Source organism: Dermacentor andersoni, chromosome 6, assembly GCF_023375885.2.
Source record: "Dermacentor andersoni chromosome 6, qqDerAnde1_hic_scaffold, whole genome shotgun sequence".
Taxonomy (NCBI): domain Eukaryota; kingdom Metazoa; phylum Arthropoda; class Arachnida; order Ixodida; family Ixodidae; genus Dermacentor; species Dermacentor andersoni.
Genome location: NC_092819.1, coordinates 13,055,414 through 13,076,699, shown reverse-complemented (window position 1 = coordinate 13,076,699; position 21,286 = coordinate 13,055,414). Strand labels below are relative to the sequence as shown.

The 21,286-nt window shown below is 47.4% G+C and overlaps 1 long non-coding RNA gene across 2 annotated transcripts in view; it reads right to left on the bottom strand.

Annotated features, from left to right (window-relative positions):
- Window positions 1–21,286, bottom strand: part of LOC140218933 (uncharacterized) — a 263,727-nt gene that overhangs the window by 156,387 nt on the left and 86,054 nt on the right. For both annotated transcript variants that reach the window (XR_011895089.1, XR_011895090.1), the window contains exon 2: window positions 3,358–3,472. This is a non-coding gene — a long non-coding RNA (uncharacterized lncRNA). The remainder of the gene's footprint in view (window positions 1–3,357; window positions 3,473–21,286) is intronic.

Sequence of the window (21,286 nt, the reverse complement as noted above, 5' to 3'; positions counted from 1 at the left end):
TGAGCGTTGATCTGACTGGTAATTATCCACGACCCAGGTGTCGCTGACATTAGAGTGCTTAATCTCGCAGCGGTCCCAAAAAACTGGGCATGATGCAAGTTGCCCAAGCTGACATTTGTTACGCGGGAACTGCCCAGCGTCAGGCGTTCTCCCCAACGCGAGCGTGTATGGCCAATCCCGCAGGTCGTCCGCAACAGGGCGTCCCGAGAAGTTCCCGAGGACAGTCCTTGCTGTCCAAGCAGGGGATGCGTAGTAAAGAAAAGCATTACTTATGTAGTCACTCTAATAAGAAAGAACATTTAGCTTCAGTTGTAGTTTTGTTGGACTTTCGAGCGTGCAGCCGAAAGTCCCCGCTTTCAAAAGTGGGGGAGCAAATGATATACTCTGTCCCCCCACTTTTACAGTGGAGGGGGGGCGCAAGTGCCCCCCTTGCCCCCCTCCGGTAGGTACGCCTATGAATGGGAAAGTGATTCTTAAACATAAATGGCCGAATATCCGAAATGCGGCGTTTAAGGCCTCGGGCATCCCATTGGAAAATCTAAGCTTCTTTGACTTGTTTACGGGAGGGCTACAGAAGAGAAGCCGTGGTGCTTCTCCAGAATTGACAGCATAGGGTTTATGGAATCCAATATTTGAAGTGCACTATTAACAGCCGGAGTGCGAACGTTAGTTAAGAGCACTCGAAGGGCATTCATGAGGGTCTTTACCATGGCTATGGCTTCCTTATCTTGACTGTTGCCACAGACGCGTTCCGAAGTGACTTCGGACAAACGGTGCTGCGGCTCCGCAGGTGGGTTTATCGATGGCAGCGCTGGCCACGCGTCATGTGGGCCAATGATTCTTGTGTCCTTCTCAGGTGCTTGTTGCTGGTATTGTTGGGCGCTTCTGGTGGTGGGTGGACAATCCGTGGGAGAGGCGCATCCCTAGCTACGGCAGCAGGTTTACAAGGTTTCCGGTGATGAGAGCGCCGACATCGTGCCTTGACAGCAGCCTCCCTGTGCGTGGAACCGTCTCTGACAGTTTCCTTCAACACATGCATCTCCTTCTTCCTGTTTGGGCAACTATTTGAAAACGCATCGTGAGGGACGTGACAACTGTCACACTTGCGATGTTCTGCATGGCAGACGTCTGTACTGTGCGACTCTGAACAACGCGAGCACACAGCAAAATTTGTACAAACAGTGCTGACGCGTCCCATCTTAGAGCAGTTCCGACACTGAAGTGGTCTTGGCACAAACGGCCGCAACGTATGTCGAAAATGACCAACTTTTACTTGTTATGGAAGAATGTTTTACACATCGCGAATTACCAAGACGACGGGCTTGCAATATAAGAAGACCTCCTGTCGCCGGCTCGATGAGAATCGAAAGATCATTTCCGTTTGTGGAAGTGCCGACATCATGAATAACAATAGCCGTAGAGTCCTTGCCATCCGGTATGCAAGGAAGTACGTTGATGTCCGCCAACACATTGACTTTGTTCAATACATCCAGTGCACTACGTTGCGTAACGTCCATAGCGAGAACATTCTTGTGACCATTGATCCTCACACCTGTGATATGTCTCGGGCCGAGGGCCTCAAGAGACTGAGACGTGGCTTGACAGTTAAGCCGGTTGAGGCGTTCACCGGTACAAGCAAGATAGTGTGAACCGGTGGATCTCGCGTAATCGTGGTATCTTCACTGGCTAAAGGAGAGGACGTAAGTAGTCTTCCCTTTGCTTTGCGCCTTGCCACGGCTACAAAGTCACGTTCATCTGAGCTTTCATCACTGGCCGTAGAGTATATCAGCATATCCTCGCTGTCGGCGTCGCTCGTGTGGCCGGAACGCCTCCTTGGAGCGGCTGCCGCCGAGGTGAAAAGTATGGGCGGATGCCCCGGTGATTCCACGTCCATTTCCGCAGTCTCAAGAAGGGCGTCTTCCGCAAACATCAAAGAATAAGTTGAAAAAATACAGAGACTGATAACCAGCGTTCTGCAGAGGAATCACTTCGTCTTCCTTCTTACCATTAATGTTTCCTGCGTTTCAACAGGAGTAAGGGAGGTTGCTGAACGCGTTGTACTGCGTACCGTGCAGCGAGCAGTCGTGCGCCCGAGTACAGAAGTCGATGGGTCCTCGCTGAGTGCCCTCGCACCATAAGTGCACAGCCTCAAATGGATGGCGGCAAATCGGCGCTCGCACGCCGAAGTTCTGACGGCGCTTTTAACTTCTCAGCTGTACGCATACGTCGCATATATGCTTTTCTTTATTTCCGTGCGCTTGGGATCTGCAAGCTTCCTTTAGTGTAAACGGTTGTGCGTAGGTTAGTTGGCTCTTGAAAGCGCATGCCAAGTTGAGCTGCATAGTTCTATATAAGCACGCAAGAACTAAACGCAATCGCAGATACAGATGATCATTTTTTATGCGTGATTGTGTTCCCTTGTATGTTTCGTTAGAACAATGCAGCGTAACTTGTTATTGACGTTTCATTAGGGATTGTACGCGCACTGTGATAAACTGTGGATATTTTTTTATAAAGTGCTGTTTAAGATATTGTAGAGTCTATTGAGGTTCCGCACGAGCACTGACCAGTGCCATGTCGGCGCATTATAGCTGCGCGAAGCAACGAGATCAGCGAGAAAAAGCGTTCGCGTACAAAGTTCTGTTATAGGCTCCTTCCTATAGTCCCGAAACAGTCCGGGCCACGCTTCGGTTGCCGGCTTCTCGACAGACCGCAGACAGTATGAGCGTGCGCAGCAGGTTCCGTCTCTAAATTTGATGTTTAGTACTTGTCTCTGCAGTGAAGACGTATACAGGATACTAAGAAGCACTGTGCGTTAAGGTAAAAAATGATTCTACCCAGTTTTTGTTCAGCCATCCGTGCATACAAATGCGTCCCTCGGCGTGCATGGCGCACTTCGCAAGCATAGATACCTGCGTCGAGCCCTTGCTGGCACTGCTGAGCGAGTTCGTGATCCATTCCAGGGGATTCGAACACGGGCCACGTGCGGCCCGCAAAGATCTCGCCATGCGGACTGCGTGTCACTTTCGAGGGTTCAACTCTACTCCCGCTCCGTATACTGCGCGCGTCATTTCTCCCGCTGTCCCTTCCTAACGGCAGACACCCCCCCTCCCCCCCTTGCATCTCATGTTCCTGGTTGTATGTTGCCGTCATCGCGCTGTGCCTTCATGACTCCGATTGGCACTTGGTTTCTCTTCTCCTAATGAACACCTTCAATGTACTTAGGACAAACGAACTGGACGGCAAATGACCGTCATGCACGTATAGCGGCACTCATTTTTCACGTAAAAGGTCGCACATCTCCCCCAACCGATATACGGCAGCGAGCTTCTCTTCTTCCACGACGTTCTCCCTTACCTCACCGCCTCCTCCCTCTCCTCTTCCTGAACCTTCGTGCCGGGACGCTCGAGGATACGACCTTTTCAATTGACGCCTGTGTCCACCCACGCAGTGCCCAGGAGAGACGAGAAACCTGAAAAAGAAGAAAAGGAAAATGAAAATGTGCCGCCGAGAACTCATTCGCAGCCGAGGAAACAGCAGCGACAGCGAACGTTCTGTGTGGAGGGGCGGCCGTAAAAGAAAGGGCTTCTCCCGAAAGCGACTCGTTGGATCACCGCGCTTCCACGAAACGCTGCCTGTGCTCCCGGTCGCGCGATAAAGTCAAGCGGTCGCTTTGGCGCCACAAAACGCCCTGCTTGCAGTGTTCGCGCACACCGCTCGGGACCAGTGCCGCTAAGGCACCTCAGTCGTCCCCCACTTTCGAGACAAGAAATGAGGCACCTCAGAGGCTTCTTTGCTGACATGTGTCGTGTTTCGTTTGTTCTTTACTTCCTCTTTTTTCCCTTTTCTTTTTCATTGTCGTTGCAGGATTTGGTTAATGAAGTATAACTCACTTATCGTAAGCTCATTTGAAACGAGAAAGCGTTTTACTAAAGAAGACGGTCTACTATTATATGTGCCGTCGCCTGAATTTTTGCTCTAAATAATTATACAGCAAAAAACCTGATTGAACTAGGCTATTAAATGTATCATTCGCTGTTTTGCGCACCACCGTGAAGTGTCTATATGTAACAAAATTTAAAATGTAAATTGTGGGATTTAACATCCTGAAACTGGATCGTAGATATGAGGGATGCCGTATTAATTTTGACCATCCAGGTTTTTTTTAAGTGAACCTAATTAATGTAAATGAGTGTTCTTGCTCCCATCGAGTCGCGACCTGGAGTCGTACCCACAACCTCGTGTTCCACAGCAAAACTACATCGCTTCGTAGCCAATGTAACGGGTGGATTAAATATTCACCCACTGCAGTGACAATTCGAGTACAAGCTCATCCAGCGAATACAGCAGCATTGAATATTGCCGAGGACACGGCCACAACTCGTCCTCACGCATCCATTGCCTGCAAGGTTTGCGACCACATATAACGCATTTCCGGCATATGTCCGTAGTCGCGCGGAATGTGCACTCTCCGTTTGCGTCATGTTCCCAAACCATAGTTAACAAGCTTTCCCCGTGTTTTTTGCTTGACATGAAACTTTGGCTCAGACCTTGCATACACGAATAAATTTGAAACGCAGACGTGTTCTCACGTGACCAGTGCAGAACAGATGTGGATGAAACATCTTAGATTTAATTGAAATTGCTGGAGTCTAGCAAATTCTATAAGCATATTTTCAATATAGGTAACCAATTTATTTACAAAAATAGCCGAAAATATCAAGAATTGAGGTATCAAGTTCTACTATTCTCTAACTCCAAAATAAAAGCCGATAAAAGGATCCCGTGACATATATCTACTAGAGATGGCGAACCCCGGCGACACCGAAGCCGCCCACGACAGGTCATTTCCGGCACTGTAATGCGCACACGGAAAGCTAAACCAGCGCATTTGAGATCAATAACGTGAAGTTAATATTGGCAAACGTTGAATGGCACTAACTCTTGCAAGAAACAAGGGGAAACTGATTATAACTTAGACAGGCCATTTGATAACGCAGCCACGGTCCTGTGTACAAGTGCTGATCGATTCTGCTGAACCTAATTTCTTTTTTTCAGTCAGCCAAGTCATCCAGTGTCCTCTTCGCAAGAGCGACTCGTTTTACAAGAAAGGCTCCTCATTCAGCCTGCCCTTTCTCGATCGCGGGCACGAATAGTGACAATAACATACCACGACGTAGCTAGGCTCAAAAGTTGTTTTTCCCAAACTCACCGAGAAAAAAAAAACTCATCGATGAACATGGAAAAGCCCGACCAAGCTCCTTTGACATCTACACGAATGCTGCGTCCCTGGCCTTGCCCATCAAAACATGTAGCGCAAAGTCCTGGACTTCCGGTTTTTATATGAGTCAATAGGTTTGCTCTCTGAACTGGGTCACGCACGTCGTCTCATCAAGAGTTTTATTTTATTTTATTTTATTTTATTTTATTTTATTTTATTTTGCTTTAGCCGTCGAATTTTACCAAGATTATCTACCTTCAGCACCTCGGACATTTATTCTACTGCCGACAACATAACAAGACCAGCATTTTGTTTTTGTTTTCCCTTTATTCTTCTGCCCACTTTCTTCTAGGGCATTTGTACTCATCCGTCCCATTTCCTGCAGAATAGCATGTAGGCGAAAATACGCTGGCTAAACTCTCTGCTTTTTCAATAATATGATTTCCCTCTCCCTATCAAACTCATCGACGCACGATTTAGACGCAGTGTGACAGAAGCGATCTTAGTGAACAAATATTCGGTTGCTCGGAATCACTTGCAAAAATCGTGGCTTGTCAAACCTAAACTGATCACGCATATCACGTGTGCTCTCCATCACCCGCCGTGGTGTCTCGGCGGCTATGGCGTTGCGCTGCCGCGATTGCGCTAGCGGGTGCGATCCCGGCCATGGCGGGCGCCTCTCGATGGGGTGGAAATTAAAAAAACGCTCACGTACTTAAATGTAGGTGCATGTTAAGGAACACCTACGGTGGTCAACATTAATGCGGAGTTCCCCACTACGGCGTGCCTCATAATCATATCGTAGTACTGGCTAGTAAAATCACAGAATTTAATTTTTAATTTATATGGATTCAGAAACACAAATTATTAGCAAAAACAAATGACAGATTTCAGGCTCTAATTCTCTAATAGCCGTCATGCTGTCTGGAAATGATGGTTGGTAAGCGTGTGCTGCTTTCTATATAACTTGAAGAGGTATCAGTGCTTGCATGTTACCATGCCACTGAACCATAATCTTTCTGATCGCATGCTGCAGCCAGAATTCGGTGAAGACGGGACGAGCGCGACAGAGTCTCGGCGCCGGAAGGAATCAGCGCAAACGGAGATGCCTGTATAGCGCACCCGATGGCGCCGACTACGGTCACTGCATCCTTTGGGAGCGAACGCAAGCGCTGATGCAATGTTGTTCTCAATAACACGAGACGAGACCAACGTAAGGTGGCCGCACTAGCGAGTGGTGACCGACGAACCGGATGGCCCTAAAGTGCGAAGCCTAAGACGTGACGGCCGCCCAAAGTAAAGCCCGCGACCCGTCCGCCTTCATTTCCGGCCATCTTGGCATGGGCGTGCCACGCGCCGCACTAGAGAGCGGAAGGAAGCTAGCGCCCGCGAATACTCAGGCACCCGGCTCGGCACCCGGACGACGCAGCTTAGAGGGAGGGGGGCAGACCCTTTGGCTGCGGTCGTTACGCGCCAACGTTTTCGGCCACTCGTGAGTCGTACGCCGAGGCGCACGCACCGCCGTTGGTTCAGGGCAGCAGCTATGCCCGTGGAATTTAGCGCCGGACCTAAGCGTACGTCGCTCCTTCTCTTGTTGTTCCAGCAAGAGTTGGTACACGGGAGCGTACCGAGAGCCCTTTAGCTGGTTATGGTAGTAAATGTACACGCAAGTTGCACGAAAGAGCCAGATCTTATGCTCAAATTTATAATCATTTCATAAGAAGCCAACAAAGAATGACACCAAGGACCACATTGAAAAAATTGTACTTACTAAGTGAATTAAAGAAAGGATAAATTATTGTAAATGAAAGTGGATGAAAAAGCAACTGCCCGCAGCTGGGATACGAGCCCGCGTCTTCGCATTACGCATGCGGTGCTCTACCAATTGAGCTACCGCGGCGCCGTATCCCCATCCATTTTCTTGGGTATTTATCTTTTACTACTAGAACTAACCCTGGGAGTCTGAACCAGCGCCACCACTCACAAACATTGACGGCGGATGTCGAACATCGTTTGTGCCGCAGGCGTCACGAGTACGTGATCGTTTGGGATGAAAAAAAAATTATGGGGTTTTACGTGCCAAAACCACTTTCTGATTATGAGGCACGCCGTAGTGGAGGACTCCGGAAATTTCGACCCGGTTTGGGGTGAAGGCAACTGGTCGATAAACCCACACATGCTATCTGAAGGTATCAATGTTGCCGAATTCGAGACCCTCTTTATGTAATGAACGAGGAGAAAGGGGGATTAACCGAGGGGCCCTATGTTTACTAATCATATCATAAGAAGCCAACAAACAATCACACCAAGCAGAACATATGGGCAATTACTTGTACTTACTGAATGAATTCAAGAGATGATAAATTAATGGAAATGAAAGTAAACAAAAAGAAAACACTGGCTCACACTCCCAATTTTAGTTCTAGTAGTAAAACATAAATACCAAAGAAAGTGGATGGGGAAACGGCACCACGGTAGCTCACGTGGTAGAGCATCGCAAGCGTAATGCGAAGAAGCGGGATCGTTACCCACTTGCGGCAAGTTTCTTCATCCAGTTACCTTCTTGCTTCAATTAAAGAAACAGCGTTTCCTTTAAAAAAATAAGTGGAACTACAGGCATTCTTACCGCATGCTTGACGGCACACATCTCTAAACCGGCGCCATACTCATAATTCGTTCTAATATGAAATGCCTTGCAAACTCACTAGCTACAGTTCATAGATTGAAATATGTGCCCTAAAGTAACGAATGAAAAAGCTAATTAGCGTAATTATAGTAACTATTCAATTAAGCATTTAGATTTCTCGTATAAGTAATGGCCGCGTCACCGAGTAATTAAAATAAAGGGTTATAAATGCACGATCTGCCACACGCACCTTTAAAAATTCGGTGCAGCTAAACAAAAAAAGACCCGATATATCCAGCGAGGAAACGACGACGAACGCCAAATCCTCGGGTAGATGCAAAGAATTGTTCACTTTAAAAGCGAAGTCAGACTTACAAGTCTCCCAATGCACCTAAGAGAGCTCACAAAAATGTAACATAAGATCACCACTGAAGCCTACAGTGCAGCCATATAAATGCATATACTAAAGACAGGGCACTGTTAAGGTAACCGGCTATTGTTAAGTTCTCGAACTGTAGGTATTACGAGTTCTTCTGAAAATGTTTTGCCAAGACCAATTTAAGATGTAAAGACAGAAGACAAACGCACAGACTACAATTCAGAAACGAAAATGACTTCAATAAATCCGCGTTCTTTAATGTACAGTGTATGTGCACACGCACAGGTACATACATTATATCACGTGGCTTATATACAGTTGCACGCAGGTGATGACCATTGGATGGGGAAAGGTCGCTGCAATTAGTTCCACCATGATTTCAATTCCATCTTTCGACAGAAAGACGCTAGCGAAAATATCTATAAAACAGGTCGTTATTGCACTCATTACAGAAAAGACGAGATGACTTAGATTTCTACCGCGTTTGTTACTTTCCTTATTTTTACCTTTGCTCTCAATGAAAAGAAGTTCATTATTGACAAAATGATGAAGTTTCCTCCTCGAAGCTCGCATTGCGGCAGACTCCCGTGTATTACTACGTTTCAACGCCATTATGCGAGAATAGCGGTGACCTTTTATGACTTACGTTTGTGACAGCGCACTTATAAATTTACACAGCAACATAAGGCGCAAATCTCTCGGAAGGGCTCCTCTGCAACTAAATTTTTGCGGTCTTTCCGTCCGAATTTGTGTCCCACAACTTGATGTTGAAACATTATTGAAGTGCATTGCAAATTTGTTAAGGCCGTTAATGCCGTAGTAAGTAGGTACTTGCGCCTAACAGACAACCACAAAAGGAATACGTGCATAGACGGGACATGTACCAACTAGCCCAACAACACGTTTTTAAGTACAGTAGTTGCCACCTCTGTGGCAGAAAGTCATATGTCCCGTACCACCAATATATATATATATATATATATATATATATAGAGAGAGAGAGAGAGAGAGAGAGAGAATAGAACTGTATGATCCTACGAATTTCATGCACATAAGCCAGCGTGGTGGATCAGTCTCTATGGCGTCCTGCTGCAGTTCGCTGGTTCGATTACCAGCCGCGGCGGCGGCCCTCCTTCGACGGGTGCACAAAAGCGCTCGGGTAAACTCGAAGGTGCGCGTTACAAAACCCCATGTGGGTACAAAATGAATCCGTGGCCATCCACAAGTGCATCTCGCATAGCTCCAGTGTTAACGGTAAACGGTAAACGGTAAACGGTAAACTACGGTAAACGCTGTGAATGGATCAATAAATGAACAGCCTGTCGTAATACGCTGTCAGCTTTAGGGCGCACACGGGTTTCTTCAATGCAGGCGGATGGCAAGAAAAGTCCATTGCAGATAACTTAGATACTCAGAAAACATAGTTATTACGTATGAAGGCATTTAGAAGCGCATTTTTTGTATTATTATTATTATTTGTTCATTGCTTGTCTGTGACACCAGTGACAGCCGTTGGACGTTTACCCAAGCACCTCACGTTGCTGCCGGGTGGAAAGTGGAATCGGCAAATCGGGCGTCTGTCAAGGCCGGCTGCATGGAGTTGGCGTGCTCTGCTGTGTCAAGGACAGCTCGCTCTTCCGCACCGCACTCCGCGGCGCAGCTGCGCCCCGCTCGGAATGCCCGCACGCCCACCACGCGAGGCTCCTTTCTCATACAGCCTCCGTCTTTCGCCACGACGTCGCGACGGTCGCTCTGTGCAGGCGTTGACGCAAGCACCACCCACGGCCAAACCTGCGCATGGTATTAGACAGAGTTCCGCTGTGCGCCAGTATCCTGTAGCAGCTGAATTAATGGTGCGGCACAGAGGCGGCCGTCAGGACGGGTCGTCGAGCTCTCCCTATTCTTGGCCAACGTGACTCGCGGGAAGCTTGGCCATTCAACGAGAGGAGGGCATGTGTAATGCCGGAGTGGTGCAGCGTTCAACGTCTTCGCGCTTAAGCAGAGGCTCAGCAGGTCAAACAAATGCTCCCGGGGATGTGTTGCGCCCGTGGGCCACGCCGGGCGCTGCTCTTACGAAACGACGTGGAATCGGGACATTATGCGCTTCTGTGCCACGCATCCTTATGTGTGGCACATAGAGACCCATAATATTTGCAAGAACAATTTATGCGCCTACGAGAGGTGTTCGGGACAAGCCTCTGTCCGCATTCCCGCTGAATCTAAAGGCACACTGCAGTCCCCCTGAGGAGGTGGTGCGACAACTGAGTGTCAAGCTGAAGCGAAACCAAACACCGTGGCGTCCTCCTTATGGCACTTTATGACGCGCACAAACTCTTTATGATGCATCAAGGATATACACTTCAACTAAAGTAAACATCAGCGCATTAGCATTCCCGCCAACAGACACGATCATTCATAACACAACGCACCTGTGTTCATATTATACTGACACGACATAAGCAACCTCGAAGGAAAGAACTTATACACCTATAAAATCATCAGGTCAAATTGTAATCTATCAATGAATATTACAGAAATATGCTGGCTGTGCATGGCAGCTGTATGGTTCGTGGTAGGTACAGGTAAGGTTCAACGGAGGGCAGAACTAGAGAAGCTGTAAGCAGCGGAGCCTCCGGCAAGTCCAGTCACTTATATGAAAGAAAAGAAATTGCTCAAAACAAGGAACTTAAAACTAAAACATCTATTAATAATACCAATCCAACCTGTGAAGGTGGATGATCAACGAAGCTGTTTAGCACACGACGCAGATGTGACACAGAAATAATTTTCAATTAAATATATATATATATATATATATATATATATATATATATATATATATATATATATATATATATATATATATATATAATTTTCAGGGGCTGGAAAACGGGCCGGTCCGGTTTTGATCAAGGCTTAACTTTTCATCTGTGTGTATATATATTTAGACCATGTAAGAAAACTTATGGTAAAGACTTTATTGCATCACTCATTGTCACTTAGTGTGGATGGTCAGAATGGCTTTATGGTCGCTATGATACACACTGATCGGCATACTCGCAACTGCAAACACATTTTTTTGATATTGTCAAATCGATGCACGTACGCCGCTGGGTGGTCGATTGGGCCGGATCGGTGTGGCATCGCGAAGCGATATGTCTGCAACACAAAACGCGCTAGCCGCTCCCTTTCCGTTCCGACACAACCGCATTGGAATCACCGACAGTGACCACGGGGGTAGTGTCATCGCAACTAACCCACACAAAGTGAGTAGCCATGAACTTTACGGGACTGTGAGCCATTGCATTTTTTCCTTGCTTACAGGGGTATGAGCCATTGCTTACGTAGGTATGAGCCATGAATAACGTCAGTTTTCGACATGCTGTTCTCAATGGGTACCTGGTCATTGTGGAATCAGTGGCAATGATTCCACCGATAACGCTGCTCGCACAGCACATCAAGAAGAGCACAGCGTTCCAATTTCGCTTTCGAGGACAGACGCCGCAAGGCAGCTTCGACACCTGGCACGCAGTCTCACACTGACCGAGTGGAACTAGCCAAACTTAGACTTACACGACTGCATCGACTAAACCCTTCCCTGCAACTCCGCCCTCCAATCCGACTTCCTCGACGTGAAGCTACGCTTCTCTGTCGCCTTTGGTTAGGAGTTGCCTTCACAAAGGCATACTCTACATTAATTGGAATGACTGACAGTGCAGCATGCGAGGTCTGTGGCACCGAAGAAAACATCGACCACCTGCTGTGCCACTGTCCACGATACACCCCAGAGAGACAAGAACTTGCCAAAGCTTTCCAAAAACTGGACAATCGACCGCTTTCTGTGCAGGTGCTGCTGGAACACCGCCCCCATCACCCGTCGGCCCATAAAGCGGTGAAGGCGCTTTTGTGCTTCTTAAAGGGACACTAAAGATTAATATTAAGTCAATGTGGACTGTTGAAATACCATCCCAGAAACCTTGAAACGCTTATTTCGTGCGAAGAAGAGACTTATTTTAAGAGAAAATGCGTACTGAAGCGTCCGCGTACCTCTAGTGCAGTTCAAATCACCTGGCCTCCGATCGAGGAGTATTGACGTCATGGTCTCATAGTGACGTTGCGCCGTCGGTGAGTAAAACGGCTCCCGCAGATGGCGCTACGGCTTTTCTGCACAAAACGCAAACGCGCGGCCAGAAACAGAGCCAAGACAGAGCCGACAGCAGCACGAAAGCGGAACTATGGTGGCTTGCGGAAGGGAAAGCGCACGACGATAAGCTGGTTCTTTATTTTATGACGCCAACTTCGACGCTCGTTGCAATGGATGACCCTGACAACGACACATTAGCTCGCGATGCTGGGCTCGAGTTAAGCTATTTAAGCGCTGATGAACGTGACCTGCTGTTGAGGGCTCGCGCTGCCGGCGTCGTTGCGTACTACTACGACGACGGCCTGCTTTGAAAGGCACTTCACGCGACTTCAGTAAGTCGGCGTTGAACTCGTAATCCTTTGGACGAAAACGCAGCGAGCACACTACGTGATTTTTCGGCTTTTTTCCAGCGCGCTGTGGCAGAGGTACGGCTCTAAACCACTTCGAACGGAGAGGTTCACTCGTTGGCACACAGTGATAAGTAACGTTGGCCAAGTTCCGCGGACCGTTCGCGCATCCCACGACATCACACGGACGTGGCATTCTCGCTGCTTGTTCCAAATGCAAGTTTCGTGAGCCAGCAGGACCACCGCAGCACGACGCGATAAAGAAACAACTGAAACTCCAAAGCGCGCGCGGCGCAAAGTCGAGCGCGCAGAGTCGAGCGAAAACGAAACCTTTCGATCCCCCATACTTCTCAAGGGTAACGTCAAAATGTTTTTTTTTTCTTTGAATCGAATAGAAGTAGACAAGTAGCATTTTCTTCCGTCTTATAATCTAATGAAATTGTCTTTTTAACACGAGTAGTTGAGTACTAGTGACATAAATTATGATGAGGAGTGCTTTCGTCATCGGGCTAGTACCGGAATGTCGCTGGGGGTCTCAAATCGTGTCGTGCATTTACCTCAATTTCTCGGTTACTAAAGCTCTGTTCGCGATTATATTGACGCCTTAGACGTTCTAAAGCATTGCTTTATCACTTTAACTTGACTTTCTGGTAACCTTTAGTGTCCCTTTAAGGACGACGGGCTTGTGCGACCATATGTGACTATTAATGCAATTTCTGTAGGACCACACACGTCAGCGAATTCACCACAATTTCCTTCTTTCCTTCCCTCCTCTCTGTCTCTCCCTGTTATCTTTGTTTCCCCTTTCCCATTCCCCCGGTGTAGGGTAGCCAACCGGCCGTTATTCTGGTTAACCTCCCTGCCTTCTACTTATCTCTTTCCCTCCCCCCTGTTCTGTATGTTCCATGCGTGACTAGATAGAACATAAGTACTCTCCGCTTCACTATAGGCTGAGTGCTTGCAGCCTCTGCCTTACGGAGCTATGAGCCATTGCATTTTGTGCATGATTACGTGGGTACGAAGCATTGATGACGACAGTTTTTTTCTTGAAGGAGGACAAAAATGCGCAGAACCCTATCCATAGGCAGCTTCAATGTAATAAAACAGACACTTTTGCACACGCAAAGACAAGCACATAAAAGGGGAGGTGGGGGGGGGGGGGACGAATCAACAACGGACGTGATCCGCTGCATTAACTAGTCCTTATAGTATTTTAACTAGTTAATACAGCGGATCACGTCCGTTGTTGATTAGTCCCCACCACCACCTCCTTTTTATGTGCTTGTCTTTGCGTGTGCAAAAGTGTCTGTTTTATTACATTTTATTAACTAGTCCTTATAGTATTTTGAAGATCCTTGTGGAGGACGACGACGAAGTATTTCTATCATAGAACGCTTGTACCTTTGTCTCGCTTTGTTTCTTTCCAAACTCTGGGAGCTGCCGCTCCCTCGTTGCGGCAATGGACGAAGAAGCCCTCGAAGACCTTCCTGGAGCCAAGCCATCACGTGGGGTCGCGTCCAGGAAACGTGGAAATGCGTCAAGTGACACGGACAGCGAGGCAACCGAGTTGTACTCGGACAGCGTCGACTCGTCGGACGACGATTTGACACTTGTCATGAGCCTAACCACAAAAAGAAGACTACTACAGAGGTCTTCGTCGCCAAGTGTCTCCACCGTGAAGACAAAACCACAGCGCTGGCCGTACACTATGCTCTACGTGCCTGTGGACCCAGTGTCCAATCTGCGACTCCTAAACAGGCAAGTCCTTTCTGCGTTTCTTGAGGGAATCGCGCCAAACGAGATAAAGGACGTGAGAATAAACACACGGAAGAATGTCCTTGCAGTAGATGTTCTACACCGTAGTGCACTGCAAAGCCTGCGGCACGTAACGGAAATCGACAGAGTACAAGTGCGATCCATAATACCTACAGGCTGCAATGGCACTGTCGGCGTCATTTATGATGTCGATATTTTTGTACCAACCGACGACTTGCCGATATTAATAAAGCCAACTACAGAAGGCACTCTTATCACGCACATCACAAGACTTGGCAACACACGTTGCCTGAAGCTATGGTTTGAGGGAGACAGCCTTCCCTCCCACGTCAAAGTTGGCCACGTCCGCCATCCAGTCCGCCCATACGTACCGAAGCCCCTGCAATGCTACAAATGCTGCAAGATGGGACACGTAGAAAGTGTCTGTAGGAATAACCTCGTGTACCCACGGTGCGCTGAATCTCATTCAGCAGATGCCTGCCGCGCAACTGTGTTAAAGTGCCCTAACTGCCATGGTACTCATGAGGCCTTGTTGCCTTACACTACGAGCAGCGTGGCTGCGCACCTGAATTCAGCCAGGCTGATGTTGTCGCCAGGCATCATAATATGACAACGCGGGAGATTATCAACGCATGGCGCATACATAATAAAAAAGTAATGCGGATACCACGCTCCTACCGTCGCTCTTCGTAGGCGCGTTGCGTCTCGGGAGTCCGGAGCATAGAGAACAGGCACGTACCCAGGGGGGCCCGGGCCCTCCCCCCTCCCGAAATTAAGCGGCATACCTCCCTCCCCCCCTATCCGCCCACGCCACCACCCGCACACACATTCCTAAAGCGCCGACAAATCAATCTACTCGGTGGTCAACATTTTGCTGCCTTTTACAGCGAAAGCAGTGTATGACTAACTTCCGTAGTTTTTTTTCGGCGTCCGTTAGAAAAAATCATCATGTGGGCCGCTCCTGGTGATAGTGCAAACAGGGTCCAAGATCAATGGCACATACCCCTCTGGACTCGGGAACCTATAACGCGCCCTTCGGAATATTAGGGTTGGGACCACGTATGGGGAGCGCTTAGCGACTGCTTCACCTTCGGCGCGGGTGGGCCCGGTATTGCAATATCTTCGTGATCGGCCTACGTATGGGGAGTTCTTAATCCCTGCTTCACCTCCGCCGGGGGTTGGCCCGGTGTTTCACTATCTTCGGGAGCGGCCCACGTATGGGGAGTGCTTAACGCCTGCTTCACCTTTGCCACGGGTCGGCCCGATATTGCACTATCTTCAGATCGACCAGCAGCAGATGTGAAATACTTTGCTTTTCGTTTGAGAGCTTTGACTGTCAGCTTTCGCTGCCATTCCATCTTCACAGAGTAGAATAGTTGTCATTTTTTTCACTCCTTCCGGATGGTGGTAGTTATCGGCATCTTCTGGGGTGTGGAGGCCAGTTTTCTCATCGATTCGGTGCCCGCGCGATTAACTAAAGATCAATTCAGTTGTCACCATCTATTGCAGCAGGCAGGGCGTAGTTTATTGTTTTAATTATAGTATTTTACTTATAATTCCCAGCACAATTTTTATTTCACCATCTATTCAACGATCACGCACAACGCTGTTGCTTCGTTAGTTCAACCTTCTTTGTTTAGACTGATCCAGGGTCCAGGAAAGGGATTCGGTTCATAGTCAGCTTGTCTTTATGCTTGTGGAACGAGTTGTGGCCGGAGAAAACGACAATTGCGTTTAACTTTTCCTTTTGCTTCATTATTTCCTCGCGTGACGGCTCGCCGCGACGCTGGCAGATCCTCGGAACCACATATCCACGATATGGTTTAGATAAGGTGGAAATTAAAATAATGCGAAACAGCGCCCAACTTCAGACATTGCAATAACCCTTCAAACCATAAGCAATATGACTGTCACCCGTTATCTCGTCTGGTTTTTCCCTAATTGTACAGCACTTTTCGAGCAAAATTGGCAACTGGAAACAAGAGTCGCAAGGAGATGAGAAATTAAGCGATCTACTAAGAGAGAAAGCCAAGGTGACAGCAAAACAGGGAAGAAAAGCGAAAACTGTTTGTAAAAATATTTATTAATCAACATCTTTGTATTTAAAAAGGAAGTAGAGAAAACGCCGCCAGATATGGAGAATAATTCCGTGTGTTTTGAATGACGCTTCCACAGTTATCAATCGAGCCGCCTGACGTAGCCACTTCCCTGTTGTGCTAATGGGGGTGTTTTTCTAACGTTCCGTGGTGGGCGCAGTACGTGTAGAACCGCAGCGCCTTGCTCTCTACGCGGTTTTACGGGACTCGTGACCACACATCGTTACGCAACTTCCCAAACAACAACACGAGTCGGTTTTGGCACTTGGTAGTCCAGTAAACGAGGGATCCAAAAGAACTGTGATTGTTGCAAAAATATTCATTTCTCTGTAATTCTTCCAGAGCTAATTCAAAAAACGCTACTAGAAATCTTTATTTTGCACTTTCGCTTGTTAACTTGTTCTTGGAAGGGTTCTTCCTGCCAATCTTTCATGCGCGTGTCCATTTTAAGTGGTTCGCTGTTTGCCAAGTAAAGAAGAGGTGTATCTCACAGGCGTACCTGTGAGATACACGTTATATCAATTCTCTTTTGCGGGTTTACTGGTATTTATGGCGAATTATTCACATTTGTACTAGTAAAAGTACCCTCCCCCTCATTTGCATAGAAAAGTTATCTTGGATTGGGCCCCCCTCGAAAAAAAATCCTGCGTACGTGCCTGATAGAGAATATGATAGAATTAATATAATGATAACAGAGGTGATACAAAAATGTGTGTGCGTGCCTATAGTCACGATTACCACCGATCAAGACAATAAATGTGTGTTCGTACCTTTGACAAAAATTCTGTGGCACCTCTGAGTCACGTTCTAAACAGCTTCGCGGGTCATTCACCTTCACAGAGTGGAATGGCTCATGATTTCTTTTCTTTTTTTTCGCATTCATCAGTATTTTTTTTTCGAGTGATGTTTATAATTCTTATGCGGTCTTAGCCTTTGGTGTACGTGAAATTCAGAAGCAGGAAGGACATGTTTCCAACCTCTCCAAAGTCATTTAGGCTTTTTCACCCCGGTACTGGTTAAGCTAACCTGCAGATCATGGCGCCAGTCAATCATAGCAGCTAGCGGCGAGACTGATCTCTCCAGGCGCAGTATTTTTCCGTGCTATAGCATCAAAAAAAAAAGGAAGGCGAAGTGACCGAGATGTAAGACCTACGACTGCCATCCAATCCCCCTCGTGCATGGATAGAAGCCATATCTTGAGCCGACCACAACAGCAACGACTGCCATTCTGTGGGTCCAGAGTTCGAGTCAACTCGCAGCAGCGCACACCTTATTCCCATGTTTCTTTAAACCTCTCGAAAATCACTTTGGGATTCATGGGACAGACACTGGCGGAATAAAAACAAATAGGATTGGACGCTCGTAACAACTATCACTGTACAGCAATTATGAAGGTCCATAGACAGGGGTTTGACGAAAACTCGTCTGATCGTGAAGCATGTTACAAAAAAATCTAAGAGTTCTGGTGCATTGACCAAATGAAAAGATTATTCATGCTTCGGAATCCATACGGGCTCCTTGTTAACAATGCAGCAGTAGGCAAAAAGACGTCATGGGTGTAATTTTGCAGCACTTGACGTAATGGTTCGGTATAAACTTGGGGCAAGGTGCCATCTGTCCGGTTCGCGGTGTCGACTGCATCAGTAAAGCTTCGAATAACAGCGTCCTCGTAACGTTTGTTTCATCGGCGATCGCTCATGCGTTGACGTAGTCTACGACATGGTTGCACTTGTGCGCCGCTCCATCAGTGCGTTGGACAGGTGGTTGTTCTCATGGAAGTCACGTCCGTGCTCTTTCAGTCATCTCGAGAATTTGCCGGTTTCACCAATGTAGCTGTAGCCGCAATCCGTGAAGAAAATCCCGCAAACAACACTTGGGAATTTTGCATATTCTAAGCTGACATTTACGTTGATAAGTGTGTTGTGAAGCTGCTTATAAAATAGATTTATTAGCCATGTCTCACCTTTTCACCGCTGGAGAACACTACCTTCGCAATGAACCAAATTTCCTTCTTCTATACAGAACGTTGCTTCTCGCGCATCTGCGAATGTTTACTCCAAACAATATCACGAGAAAATGTACAAAGCTTATTGCGCAGAACATGACTACGATAGAAAGGAACAATGCAAGTGAAGAGCAACGATTGGCTGACGCCACGCTCTGCTGCAACCAGCGCTGAGTAGGAAGGAGTTAAACCTAGGCAGCCTCCCTCGTTCGCCACCAGGGAGCGTCATCACGAACAAAGCAAGACAATATGTACGAGGTGCTCCGGGGTATGTGGAAAGGTGTAATGTTTCCACGTTTGGAAATGCGGTTGTTTGCATGAAATCAGGGGTACAATCAGGACTCGATGGGAACCAAAGGTCAGTGGGTCGCCTCGCATTGGGAACTCACGGGAAGACTACAAATGAAGCTGTGCAGGGTGATGTGGGTTGGACTAGTCTTGAAGTGGGGAAAGCTCACAGTAAAATTGATTATGAAGAACGACTGACGAATATGGAAGAAAGTAAATGGGCTGGGAGCGTGTTGAGGTGTCTGTACAGAAAGAACATTGATTCATAGTGGAGGAAAAGAACTAGGAAGCTTACCAGCAAGCATGCGGCCTGTAGTGTGGGCAACACAGCAACAAGGAACGTCAAGCAGAGTCAGAGAGGCTGAAATAATCTCATGGGTGGCGGCAATGGAAAAGAAACCTGCCATGAGTAACTACTTAAGAGGACAAAACGAAATCAGGTAAGAAACAATTTATGATAACTCAAAGGGAAGCTCATTACCTTTCGAAGCGAGATCAGGATGCCTTAGAACACGCACCTATAAAGCGAGATTTAAGAAGGAAGAACAAGCATGTGCTTGCTGCGGTAAAGCTAGGGAAAAAATTATGGGGCTTTACGCGCCAAAACCACTTTCTGATTATGAGGCACCCCGTAGTGGAGGACTCCGGAAATTTCGACCACCTGGGGTTCTTTAACGGGCACCTATATCTAAGTACACGGGCGTTCTCGCCCCCATCGAAATGCGGCCGCCGTGGCCGGCATTCGATCCCGCGACCTTGTGCTCAGCAGCCTAACACCGTAGCCACTGAGCAACCACGGCGGGTACGCTCGGTAAACGATGGAGCGTGTTTTATTAAAATGTGAAGACATCTGCCCAGCGCTCTATTTAGGCAACATTGGCCTCCTAGAAGCCCTTGGGTTCAGCGAGAGCAGGGGAAAAGTAAACATGTCCGCAATAGAGATTAGTAAGAGGCGATCGGAAGATTGGTGGAAGAAAAGCAGGGAAACGACAAAAAACGGTTGTGGTTGTCCGAGTTCATAGTGTTTTTTTCCGTGTTTTTTTCTTTTTTTCTTAACTTAGGTAGGACATTACGCAGTATAATAGCAAGAGCTTGGTGGCGCAACCCACCGCCCCGTTCCAAAGGGGACACTCATAACATCCATCCATCCACCCATCCATCCCAAGACAACGTGTACTAGAGTTGACATTGAAGAAAGCTTTGTTCTGGAAAGCAGACTGCTCGTGCACATCTTTGAATGTTTACTTGAACTATAATCAGACAAAACAGATTGCGTATGACACTGCACTAGCTAACCAGTCACTCCGTCACTGTTTGGCATTATGGGTGAAATTACAATGTAATTACTCCAATTGGGTCACTATATATATATATATATATATATATATATATATATATATATATATATATATATATATATATATATATATATACATACATACATACATACATATATATATATATATATATGTGTGTGTGTGTGTGTGTGTGTGTGTGTGTGTGTGTGTGTGTGTGTGTGTGTGTGTGTGTGTGTGTGTGTGTGTGTGTGTGTGTGTGTGTGTGTGTGTGTGTGTGTGTGTGTGTGTGTGCACAACCAGGAAACGTGAAATTTTGTCAGTGTGCTGCATTGGTCACACACGTAGACCTGTGGACTGTGCCACATCATATCCGGCTCCATGTAGGTGCTACACTTGGGAGGAGTATCAAAGGGAACACTACACTTTTGTTGGAACGGCGATTTCTGCGTGCGCGTAAGTCGGTACTTGCCCCAACTGCTATTTTCTGTGTCGTTCTCGTGTGGGGTGATCCCGCCTCATGGACCACCCGCTGTGTCGGCTGAGCGACTACGGTCGCTGCGCTGCTGCGCATGAGGTCGTGGGTTTGACTCCCGGCCGTGGTGGCAACATTTCGATGGATGCAGATTGCACAAAACACTCGTTTACCGTCCTTTGAATGCACGTTAAAAATCCTCCCATGGTCACAATTAATTTGTAGCCCGCCACTATCGGTGTCGTTCATAAGCTACTGTGCAGTCTGGAGACCATTAAACCCCTATTGAACTTTTTGTTTAATCGCAGCGCAGGCACACAAAAGAAAATCTGGCGGCTACAGCTAGTACCATGTTTCCTATTAGCGTAGCATACGCGTTGAGGCATTCGTACTTGCAGCCCATAAGCATCCCTGAGACGAGACGTTCCTTTCTGCTGCTTGCTCGCTACCATTCGAGCACGCCTCGTGGTCCCCGTAATGGTGCGCACTATTCAGCCAGACGAAGCAACAGAGACAAGAACGGTCGCGCCGTGTCCGAACTCCCGTCTTGTTCTCAAAAGCAATGACCTGAATTGTGGTTGCCAAGCGCTCGCGTCGGCTCACGGGCAACCACTTTGGCAAGACCGGCCCCGTA